This window comes from Simochromis diagramma, unplaced genomic scaffold (assembly GCF_900408965.1).
Source record: "Simochromis diagramma unplaced genomic scaffold, fSimDia1.1 OVJJ01000387.1, whole genome shotgun sequence".
NCBI classification, from domain to species: domain Eukaryota; kingdom Metazoa; phylum Chordata; class Actinopteri; order Cichliformes; family Cichlidae; genus Simochromis; species Simochromis diagramma.
This window is the reverse complement of record NW_024387152.1, coordinates 1572709-1582835: the sequence shown is the minus strand read 5'-3', so window position 1 is coordinate 1582835 and position 10127 is coordinate 1572709. Positions and strand designations below refer to the sequence as shown.

Sequence of the window (10127 nt, the reverse complement as noted above, 5' to 3'; positions counted from 1 at the left end):
ACATTTCTTTTTTAATTGCATAATGTCTCGTAGGTTTGTAGATAGAAGAGAAATTATACGATCATGAACTGGGTATTTGGGCTAGGATGTGCTTTCACTGCCAAAATGGAAAATACAGCAGAACAGCCAAGTTATCCTATTGTTTGAGTTGCACTCAGCTGTATCAAGATAATGTTCATAGAATAATATCACTGCCAATACTCACCTGTTGATTGAATTTCACAAAATGCCAAATAACAGAGCCACAAAATCTCAGCACTGAATCTTGTTTATGAGCACAGTTTGTTTTTTGCAGTCCGGGCTCATATGCGCTGCATACAAATATCCTTTTTCATTCCTCGCCTGCCTAAAATTTCTGCGGTAAAAACACAGCTAAATACAGAGAAGAATTTTGTGTAGACCTGATGAATAAGTTGTCAGTTACAGATCACAGATGACGCCTGTGGAGAGGAGCCGTTCTGTATTTGTTGCTCCTTTTTTCTTTTTTCTTTTAGCTTTGACAAAACAATTGTTAATATAAGAAGCTGTTTGTTTGCTCCAGGAAATAAACACGATGAAAATTAATGCATTATGTGAACAGCAAAGTAATTACCAGTTATTGATGATATCTCTTCAAGCCAACACAATTAACACCAGCAGTTACAAAGCCACGGTTTTTGCGTTTCCTGTTATTTCAGGGTTTCAGGGGGAGCTAACTTCATGCTGATGTTATCAGCACTGCTAGCAGGTCCGCGCATCCATTGAGAAACAATTCAGAGCTTTGGTATTGTGAGCTGTATTGTGAGGGTCCTGACAAGAAGCACTTGAATAATCTTCCCCCTGAGGGCTGAAGCAACCGACTGAGATTTCTCTTTTCTTTTGAAAGGTTTTATTCATTTAATATAATACTGACACATGTACTCAATAGCGGTTAACAGGCGTTTAAAAACACAGATATTAAAACCATTAGAGCATCGATTTATTTTTAGCCCCTTTGATTCCATGGACTGCTTTTTTTTTTTTTTCTTTTGTTTAAACACGTTTACATTTTTCAATATACCGTAACATCTACTTGGTATTAGTCTAACCTCACCCCTGAAAGGATTTTGTCCTTTGTCAAAAAACAAAAGCAAAGAGAAGACTGACAAACTGTCTCTGCATTTTAAAAAATGGCATGTGTGGTAAGCAACAAACTATTTAAGGTAAAATATTCGTATGGAGGTGAAATCTGAATAAAGAAGAGGTTCAGTTTCAGAAACATTTTGACAGCATTAAATGTGTCATGTGTGGCACAGTTAAATTTAAATGTGTCATCCAGACTACATGAGGCAAGCATTCTGGATCCACTCCCTCTTTTTAGCTAGTTTTGTAATACAGAATAGCTGTCTAGAGTCAAGTTTCTGCAATTCCCAGTATGCATATGGAACACAACTTAGCCATAGAAGAGAGATAAAGAATATAGTTTGTTGTAAAGATGTTTTTTTCATCATCTAATCAAGTGCCATTTAGGTTGCAGTTCACTTTGTTTTCAGAAGCAGTAAAGAATTGTGGGTGACTGAGTCTTTTGCAGTGAAGGCCCGAGGACACTCAGCTCTGCTTAAGATGGCGAGCAGTCCTGCGTCTTCAGTCATCATTTTTTGAATATCCACAGGAAAAATCACTGGTTCCTCACTGATGTCCATCAGAGTCCATTTCCTTACGATTTTATAAGTCCGTTGTGCTGTGTAAGTACTTCCACCGCCCTTCTCTAACGCTCCTCTAGACATGGGCGGGACTATCGGGTCACCTGTGAAAGAAAGGGAAGAAGTGAGTCAAAGGTCACCATTTTAACAGAACCCAAAAAGTTTGAAAACAGCCTGAAACAGCAAAGAGAACAGAGAACAGAGCCAGCGCTGGTTTTACATGTCAGTGAAAGGCTTTAAATAATGCAGTGCTGGCTTCTATGTGGAAAAATACAGGAAGAGTCTCTTATTGGTGGAAAACATGACCAACACGGTTTCTGTCTCTTCTGGAACCTAAACAAGACAAGCTTGAATCGTGGCAGGCAGCCCACACTGCCGCACTCTCAGCACTTGGCCCTCTGCCATGTCATTTCGTCTATTTGTCGAGGCGGCTGCACTAATCACATGGCCTCCTTATCTCGGCGATCCATCTTCGCTTTTTCTTTGCTCATACGCTCACTTTTGGTTTATTTCAAGCTATTAGAAGACATTTTCTACCAGCCAGTGATCAAACAGGCACAAACTGCTGTATAACTGCCAGTGCCGGGCATATAATAGACCAGCCTCTCCAAGACGGTTCTTCTGTTTTCCTGCATGCCTTTGCCTCTTATTGAGTTTCCCAGTGGTTTCCCCTCTTAGCCCCAACACATGCTGTCTCTCTGTTATTTCCTCATGGGGCAGACACTCTTTTGTCTGACCTGGGTCCCAGCTAACAAAGTGCGAATACCAGCCATCACTAAGAGAGCTCAGAGCAGTGTTTCTTCCAAGCTGGCAATTGAAACTACTGTATCTAGTCTTGATGGCTCCAGGCCACCCTTCCTGGGTCTGCTCCCATTGCCTTCAGGCGTCTACTCCTGTGGCGGATCAAAGAGTCTGCAGGCGTTTGTTGTCACGCCAGTTCACTATGCACGCACACCGCGGCATCTCTCTGCCTGCTATACTTGAAGGTGCAAAGTCAAAGTCCCTTTAGGTGTTCATCCAGTTGCCTGTTCAAATATGCCTGTAGGTTGCAGTTTCTGTGCCCAATTAAAGGGCGGATTTAGATAGTTAGATCTCAATTTACAAAGCACACAAGAAGTGCTAGGGTGTCATTTCTACAAGCCTTTTTAGACCCACGAGTGCCTTTTTTTGTACTTGGTCCAAAGCTTTTAGCTGCCTATCCTAGTCGCATGGCCACAAGGCAGATGTCTCCTTCAGCGGTACATTTATTTACATTTGACACCAAGTCATAGAAGCTGTGTAACATGTGATTTAGTTTGTGTGCGAATTGAACAAAATCAACTTCAAATCAAACTGAAACAAATTTAATTAAAATATTCTGGTTTTTCTTTCATTAATTATAATGTCTCCTTGTACATGACAAAACCAACAGTCGGGTGTTACAAGGCAGTGTCACCGACACTTGGGACAGACAGAAAAGCAAAAGCTTACATTTTCTGAATTATATTACAAGGTAAAAGTCTTCTTTCATTTCTAAGGTTATTATTTTTAAATAACCATATTAAATCGCTGGCTGCTGGATTAATTACTTCCGTCAAGGAGGTTATATTTGTGTGTTTGTGTGTGTACTGTGTGGGTGCCATTCTGTCTGCAAACACAATTGTCTGAAAGTTTTTGAATGAAATGTAATAAACTTTGTAGGGGTGTTAGAGTGGGGTCATGTTAACAATCAATTTAAATTCGGCTTACATCTACCACAGTCTTCAAGGTCAGCTCAATGATTTATAGGTCAAAAACTGACGAAAGCCATATAACCTAGAAGCTATTATATAAATATTTAAACTATTACTTTTCTACAACTTTCTTTTATGGTAAATATCTTGTTCGTAATATTGTTATACAGAGCTACTAAAAAATATGCTTGTTTGCACTGACAACATATGCAGGAAATGAAATACGGGGTTTATAAATATCACATTACTCTGCCTCTAACTCAAGGTCACACAAGGTCAAACTTTCATAAAATATATTTTATTTTTAAAACTGTGATTAAAATTCTTCTGCCTTTGTTCATTGTATTACATTATAGATGCATCCAAATATAATTTTACATTTGACCTCTGATCTCACTTTTACATTTCAAATCTGCCTTTCTTCCAAGTTGACCCCCAAGATGTGTTATATCTTCAAATAAAGTATTGTCAAGAGAATGAGCTGCCTAGTGAGTCAGATTTATCCTGCACAATATTTCTTTTATATAATAAGTTCAAGTTATCCATGTCACAATTATTTACAAATCAATACCTATTATCAATCACCCACTCCCAAATAATGTTCGTGTAATCAGAGTAAACATCTGATTTTTGCTTCACTGCAAACTTCCTGAAGAACTTTTAAAAATAACAAGAAAAAGAAAACAAATATATGCAAAATACAAAGTAAATACTGCCCTTGCTTAAATATAAGTTAGCATGCAAGCTTTAGTTAGCTTGCAGACAGTTAACGTACCATTACTAATATTTATGTTTCAGTTTTATGTTTGTGACATCTTGACTGCCACACTTCAGGGATTTACAGTTTTTTTCCCATTCTGGTCGCTTATCAAAGTTTAAAGTGACTGAATGTCTTTTTTTAAAGAACACCACATCTACTCGGTATGATGTTACACTCACTGCAGGATATAGGTAGGTAAACTCTATACTCACTGCTAAATTGTTGTCCTTGTTTGTTCACGATTGCACGAGCAGTTACACAAAGACGAACACACCTTCCTTGCATTCTATGGCAGCTCTGCAGCTTGGAGACTGAGCCACGCCCATGTACTCATACATATGATATATTGGCATGATCTAGCTGTCTTCTCACCCCTCTCCTCTCCTCCCTCTTCCCTCCTTCGCTCCTCCTTCCCCGTCTCCAGGTAGGAGGAATGATAGTAGAGTGCCAAATCCTGTTGTGTTGTTCTTACCTTCTGCTGTCTGCTGACCGTTTATGCTTGTTTTTCCCCCAAGTGTTTTTCTTATTCGTTTATCTACCCATCACCTCTGCCTTTCTTTCACTCTCCACTAGATTTTTTCTCTTTCATCCATCTCCTCCTGCCTCTTTTTCCTTTCTCCATATCCCCCTGCCTCTCTCCTCTCTCTCTCTCTCTCTCATACACACTCTATAGTCAATTCAATTTACGAGCAGGTCTTAATGGGACCATAAGAGAACGTTCGATGCTATTGATCTGGATGCCTGCGAATCTTGACCTCAGCGTACGACACGAGAGGAGAAAAAAAAATCACTCTTCATCATCAAGCGAACACATCAGCTAACGCTCTCAAATAGTGCAGATGCACACACACACATAGATCATTGATCAAAGACCTGAATGCAAGAGACAGCAAATATTTGTGCTCCTTAAAACTACAACAGAGTCACTGATGAAGCAGTGCCTGCCTGAAACTGGTTTACTTTAATTATAAATGTCCACTTTGGAGCTGGATTGGTCAGCAACATTCACACATTCACACATCTAACTGTCTTCAAATAGCATCAAACCTCATGTGCTGCTTTATCCAATCAAACCAGACGACTCTTCTTTCTATTTGTCACATTGTCTGACATAACTGAGTGAGGAAACATCAGTTACACTTATAAGAGCAGTACAACACAAATCTGTGCTTAAGATAAGAACTGAAAATGATATCAGGGAAAAAAGGTAAAAGTAAGGAGGGGCTGTTAAGGGGAAAAAAGGTCTTCAGGGGGCACGAGCCACTTAGCTAGGTGAGAGGTGAGCAGAGGAAGCACTGCCAAAAGAATTCTTAATCATCACTATTCACTGTCTGGGAAGGCGTGAGAAGAACATGTGTGCCTTAAGCGCTTCTCACCACTCACTTTTCCCCCAACCACGGAGATGCACGCATCTCTCCTCTCTGACCACGCCTTCAATCAATTATTTAGGCAGAAAACAAAGGTCTGCACCGAGCCATGAATAATGGAAGGTGAGAAGGCAGAGAGAAGGATGGAGGTTAGAAACAGAGGCGTACAGTGACAAGAGGTGAGTCTCGCACAAATTTTTCTCCTCTGACAGACAGCTAAGAGCCTGCTCAGGTCAAGCCACTGAAGAGAAGCCAACAGGTGCAGACGTAGGCTGAGCAGGAAGATATATAGCGTGCATTCACACCTTTTCACACGCACACAAAGACACAGACAGACTGCCAGTACATGAAACTTAACAGGGGGGAAAGAATGTGCACATGCACACACTGCACAAACCGTGCTGTGGAAGAATGAGAGCATAAAAAAATTTTTCCAGGGCATTTACCACTCCAGTGTATCAAATGTGGTGAGTTCTTTTTGCATCGAGTCAGATGACATGCCAGTCAGACGCAGGGAAGCAGGGCAAGTGAGAGTGAAGGGAATTGTGATATTCATATTCAGGGTGCGTGTGTGTTTTATTTGCCTTGTTCTTGTTGGCCTTATTTTTCTTCAGAGAATCTTTGATGTTAGAGCCAAGATGAGTCCAGAGGAAAAGTAAAGAGAGAGAAACTGGGTAAAAAAAAAGTGATATTGGGTGAAAGGAGAAAGAAGACGGGACGGAGACAAATAAGAGAGAAAAGCAGGGAGAAGAGAAGGATATAGTCTAACGTGATAGAGGTGAAAATGGATCACTCTGTGGTTGGTCTGGCTAGGTGTGTGCATGCATGTATGTGTTGAATGGATGGCACGGCAGGGAGAGAGGACGCGTAAAGTGTGCACACAAACCTTTGTGGTCTTGACTTTGTTGCCTGTGCTGCAGCTCCATCCTGTCAGATCTGGGAGCACCTTGCACTCCTCACCTTCCATGCATGGCTGCATCTGACACCACCACTTCTGAGCTACAATGGAGGCTACAAGAAGAAGAGACAGAGTTAATTTTAACTTTGATGAAGATGCAAGTGCAATCATGTGCTTTCATGTGTTTCCAAGACTTGTGTGCGTGTGTGAATTTTGACACCAAAATTTCACATGAACAAAGAGCCTCCAGAAAATAAATGTGGGTTTCAATCCGGTACAGTTATAATAACACGACTTTGGTGCTTTGAGATAAACAGTTGAAAGCACTAATTCTCAAATCAGCGCCCATTGAAGCACCATACAGAACAAGCCACAGCGAGATTATGCAATCAAAAGCGCCAGTCAAACCTCAACAAACAAAACCCAATGTGGAAAACATGATATGGAAAATATAAAATTATATTTCAGCTCGTTTCATTTATTAATTCTGCAAAGGCCTCTCATCACTCGACTCAGATCTAGATGCTTTTTGCGACCACATCGTCCCAGTTCACTGAAAAACTGGTGTGGATGTTTAAATTACTCAACTCATGTATGTCATTATCAGTGATGGGAAGTAAGTAACGCCGTTAGTAACGGCGAGTAATCTAACTAATTACTATTCCTATCGTTACAACGCCATTACAGTTACTAACAGTTACTAACAAGGAAACGCGGTCCATTACTATTTTTCAGCAAACAGATGGTTGAAGCTGTGTTCAGCTCACAGCATCTTATATCAGCTGCACGGGAGTAGCTGTAAGTAATCTGGACGCTACAGCTTTAAGCAGCTGCGCGCTCCCGCGGACGGTGATCACCATCACTGTCTGGCACAACACCTGGAGCTCAGGGGGCAAACGTTTCAAGTGGGTGGGGGGGTCAGCTTCACTCTGCTCAATCACATGAGTGCTGCTGTTTGACTGAGGAAGAATAAAGTAGTCGTGGTAAGCCAATCATATGATCACTTAAAGACAAAGCAACAAGGTGACATATACCAGTTTATAAATTGTGTTGATGGGCCACGTAAAACCAGAGTCACGATAAACAAGATATACGCGGCGTTTTTTCCTCAATAGTTTCCTCACGTTTACTGTCTAAGGACAGCGCAGCGAGCACGCTCTGCTTATGAGCAAAAAACAAAACAAAAAACAGAGGACGTTTTAGGAGTGATGGCGAGAGAAGAGAGAGCGAGAGACAGCAGAAAAAGAGAGAGCGAGTTTTGAGACGTGAGAGATTTGTGACGTTTAGCGTGTTTGCAGTGTGTAGTTAATGTGTTGTCTTGTGTAGTTAGTGTGTAGTGTTGTGGATAGTTTTGTGTTGAGGCGACTGCTGTCTCCAGGTAGAAACAGCAGTGATACACCTGCTGCTGTCAGACCTGCAGGTATCAGGCTGTGATGTTTCCTTTATAGTGGACAGAAATGATGTTTTTGCAGTGGCACAAATAATTTGTGGCATCTTATTGAAGAACAGCTGATTGTTCTGTAAATAGTTTGAAATGGTTATTTAAAAAATCAAGGTAAAAGGTAAATGGATGCAAATAACTTTGTTGTTTGCAAAACTTGTGCATATGATTTTAAAATTGACAATTTATATTTGCATTTAACGTTATGAAATATGATTCATTAAACATGTTTGTGGTTGTTACAGTAAAAAAATATAACTTTTTCTACTCGGATTTTGTTTTTTTTGTCTGATTTTAGATCAATTGTGTTAATACAGTCTGTAAAAAATGAAAACATAACTGTAGATTCAGACACGTGAGGTTGTGCTGAAAAGGATGAGACCAAACAAGTAAACAGTTTTTAAAGGTGAGATGTGGAGGAAACATCAAAAGTAGTTAAAAATGGACAATTATACCCTGGACCCCAGAGGGTTAAACGTTTTTTTAAAGTAATCCCCCCCACCACGCCAATTCATGCCCTTCTTGAAATCGAAGGAGCAGGTGGACAGCCGGTCCCCTATCTTGGTTACATAGAAGCGCGTGTCACTTTCCCGCTGTCCGTTCCTGGCAGGAAAGAGGAGCTAGTCGTGTTAGCACTTGTGGTGCCAGAGTGTCAGTTCAACAGCAGGACCCCCCTGTTGATTGGTACCAATGTGTTATTACGACTTTATGAACAAGTACTTGAACAGGATGGTCCAGAGGTTGTTTGCAAACTCTTCTCTAGAGATTTTGCAGTGATCTTCCAGCATATTGCCCAGATCCATGACCTCAACAACCATGCTCATCCTGTCAGGTTACATGGTGGAAACCCCATCACCATCCCTGCAAAACAAAAGTGCTGCATCACAGGTGATGTCAGGTTGAAAAGGAACAGTCAGACCACATTTGTGCTTGAACCCAATGAGCATCACAGGTTGCCAGGTGGCGTGTTCCTTGAAGCTGCTCTGATGGACATTCCATTTAAGTCTAGCTGCAAGGTCCCGGTCGTCCTGCGCAATCTTAGTGACCATGATGTTACGCTGCAGCCAAAATGCATCATTGCTCAAATATGTGCAGCTCAGCAGGTCACGTCACTTGGACCAGTGAAAGGTGACTCTCATCACAATAAGCCTGACAGTGACAACCTCGAGTTCAATCTTGATGATTCATCAATATCTGAACAATGGAAAGATCGTATCATCACCAAGCTTAGATCTATTCCAGAAGTCTTTGCTGTGGATGACCTGTCATATGGTCACACCACTGCAGTGAAACATCACATCAGGCTACATGACGAGACTCCTTTTAAGGAGAGGCCAAGGCCTATTCATCCCAGTGACAGGGAGGCAGTCAAGGAGCATCTTAAAGAACTGCTTGATGCAGGAATCATTAAAGAGTCACAGAGCCCTTTTGCATCCCCAGTGGTCTTGGTCCGGAAAAAGAATGGTTCTATCAGGTTATGCATCGACTACAGGAAGCTAAATGCTCGAACCATCAGAGATGCATACGCTCTTCCGAACATTGAGGAGACCTTTGCTGCCCTTAGCGGTGCTAAATGGTTCTCCGTCATGGACCTTAAATCTGGTTATTACCAGGTTGAGATGGCCGAAGAAGACAAGCCTAAAACCGCTTTCACGTGTCCCCTCGGCTTCTTTGAATTCAATCGCATGCCTCAGGGTGTCACGAACGCACCAAGCACTTTTCAGCGCCTTATGGAAAGGTGTGTCGGTGACTTGCATCTCAATGAGGTATTGGTGTTTCTGGACGACTTGATTGTCTTTTCAGACACATTGGAAGAACATGAAGCACGACTCATGAAGGTGCTGAACCGTCTTAAAGATTTCGGTCTAAAGCTTTCTCCGGAGAAATGTCACTTCTTTAAGACGTCAGTGAAGTATCTTGGTCATGTTGTGGATGCACGAGGAGTTCATACTGACCCTGACAAGATATCCGCCTTGAGAGACTGGCCTCGTCCTTCAAATAGGAAAGAGCTTAAATGTTTCTTAGGCTTCGCTGGGTATTATCGGCGGTTTGTCGAAGGATATTCCCAGATAGCCAAACCTCTTAATAGCCTGACAGCAGGCTACTATCCACCAAAGAAAAGGGGCAAAGTGTACAAGAGGGAGCGCTTCACGCCTCTTGTGAGCCCTAATGCACCGCTCGGTGAGGAGTGGACTTCGGAGTGTGAGAGTGCATTCAGAACTCTGATTAAGAAATTGACGTCTGCGCCCATCCTTGCTTTTGCGAATCCACAACTACCATATGTTGTA

General features: G+C 41.6%; 1 long non-coding RNA gene across 1 annotated transcript; it reads right to left on the bottom strand.

Annotated features, from left to right (window-relative positions):
• Nucleotides 1-990: 990 nt before the first annotated feature.
• On the bottom strand, nucleotides 991-6760 carry LOC120743922. Its single transcript, XR_005698275.1, has 2 exons — nucleotides 6387-6760; nucleotides 991-1765 (listed from the first exon to the last, which is right to left on the bottom strand). It is a non-coding gene; the product is annotated as an uncharacterized LOC120743922 (long non-coding RNA).
• Nucleotides 6761-10127: the final 3367 nt, after the last annotated feature.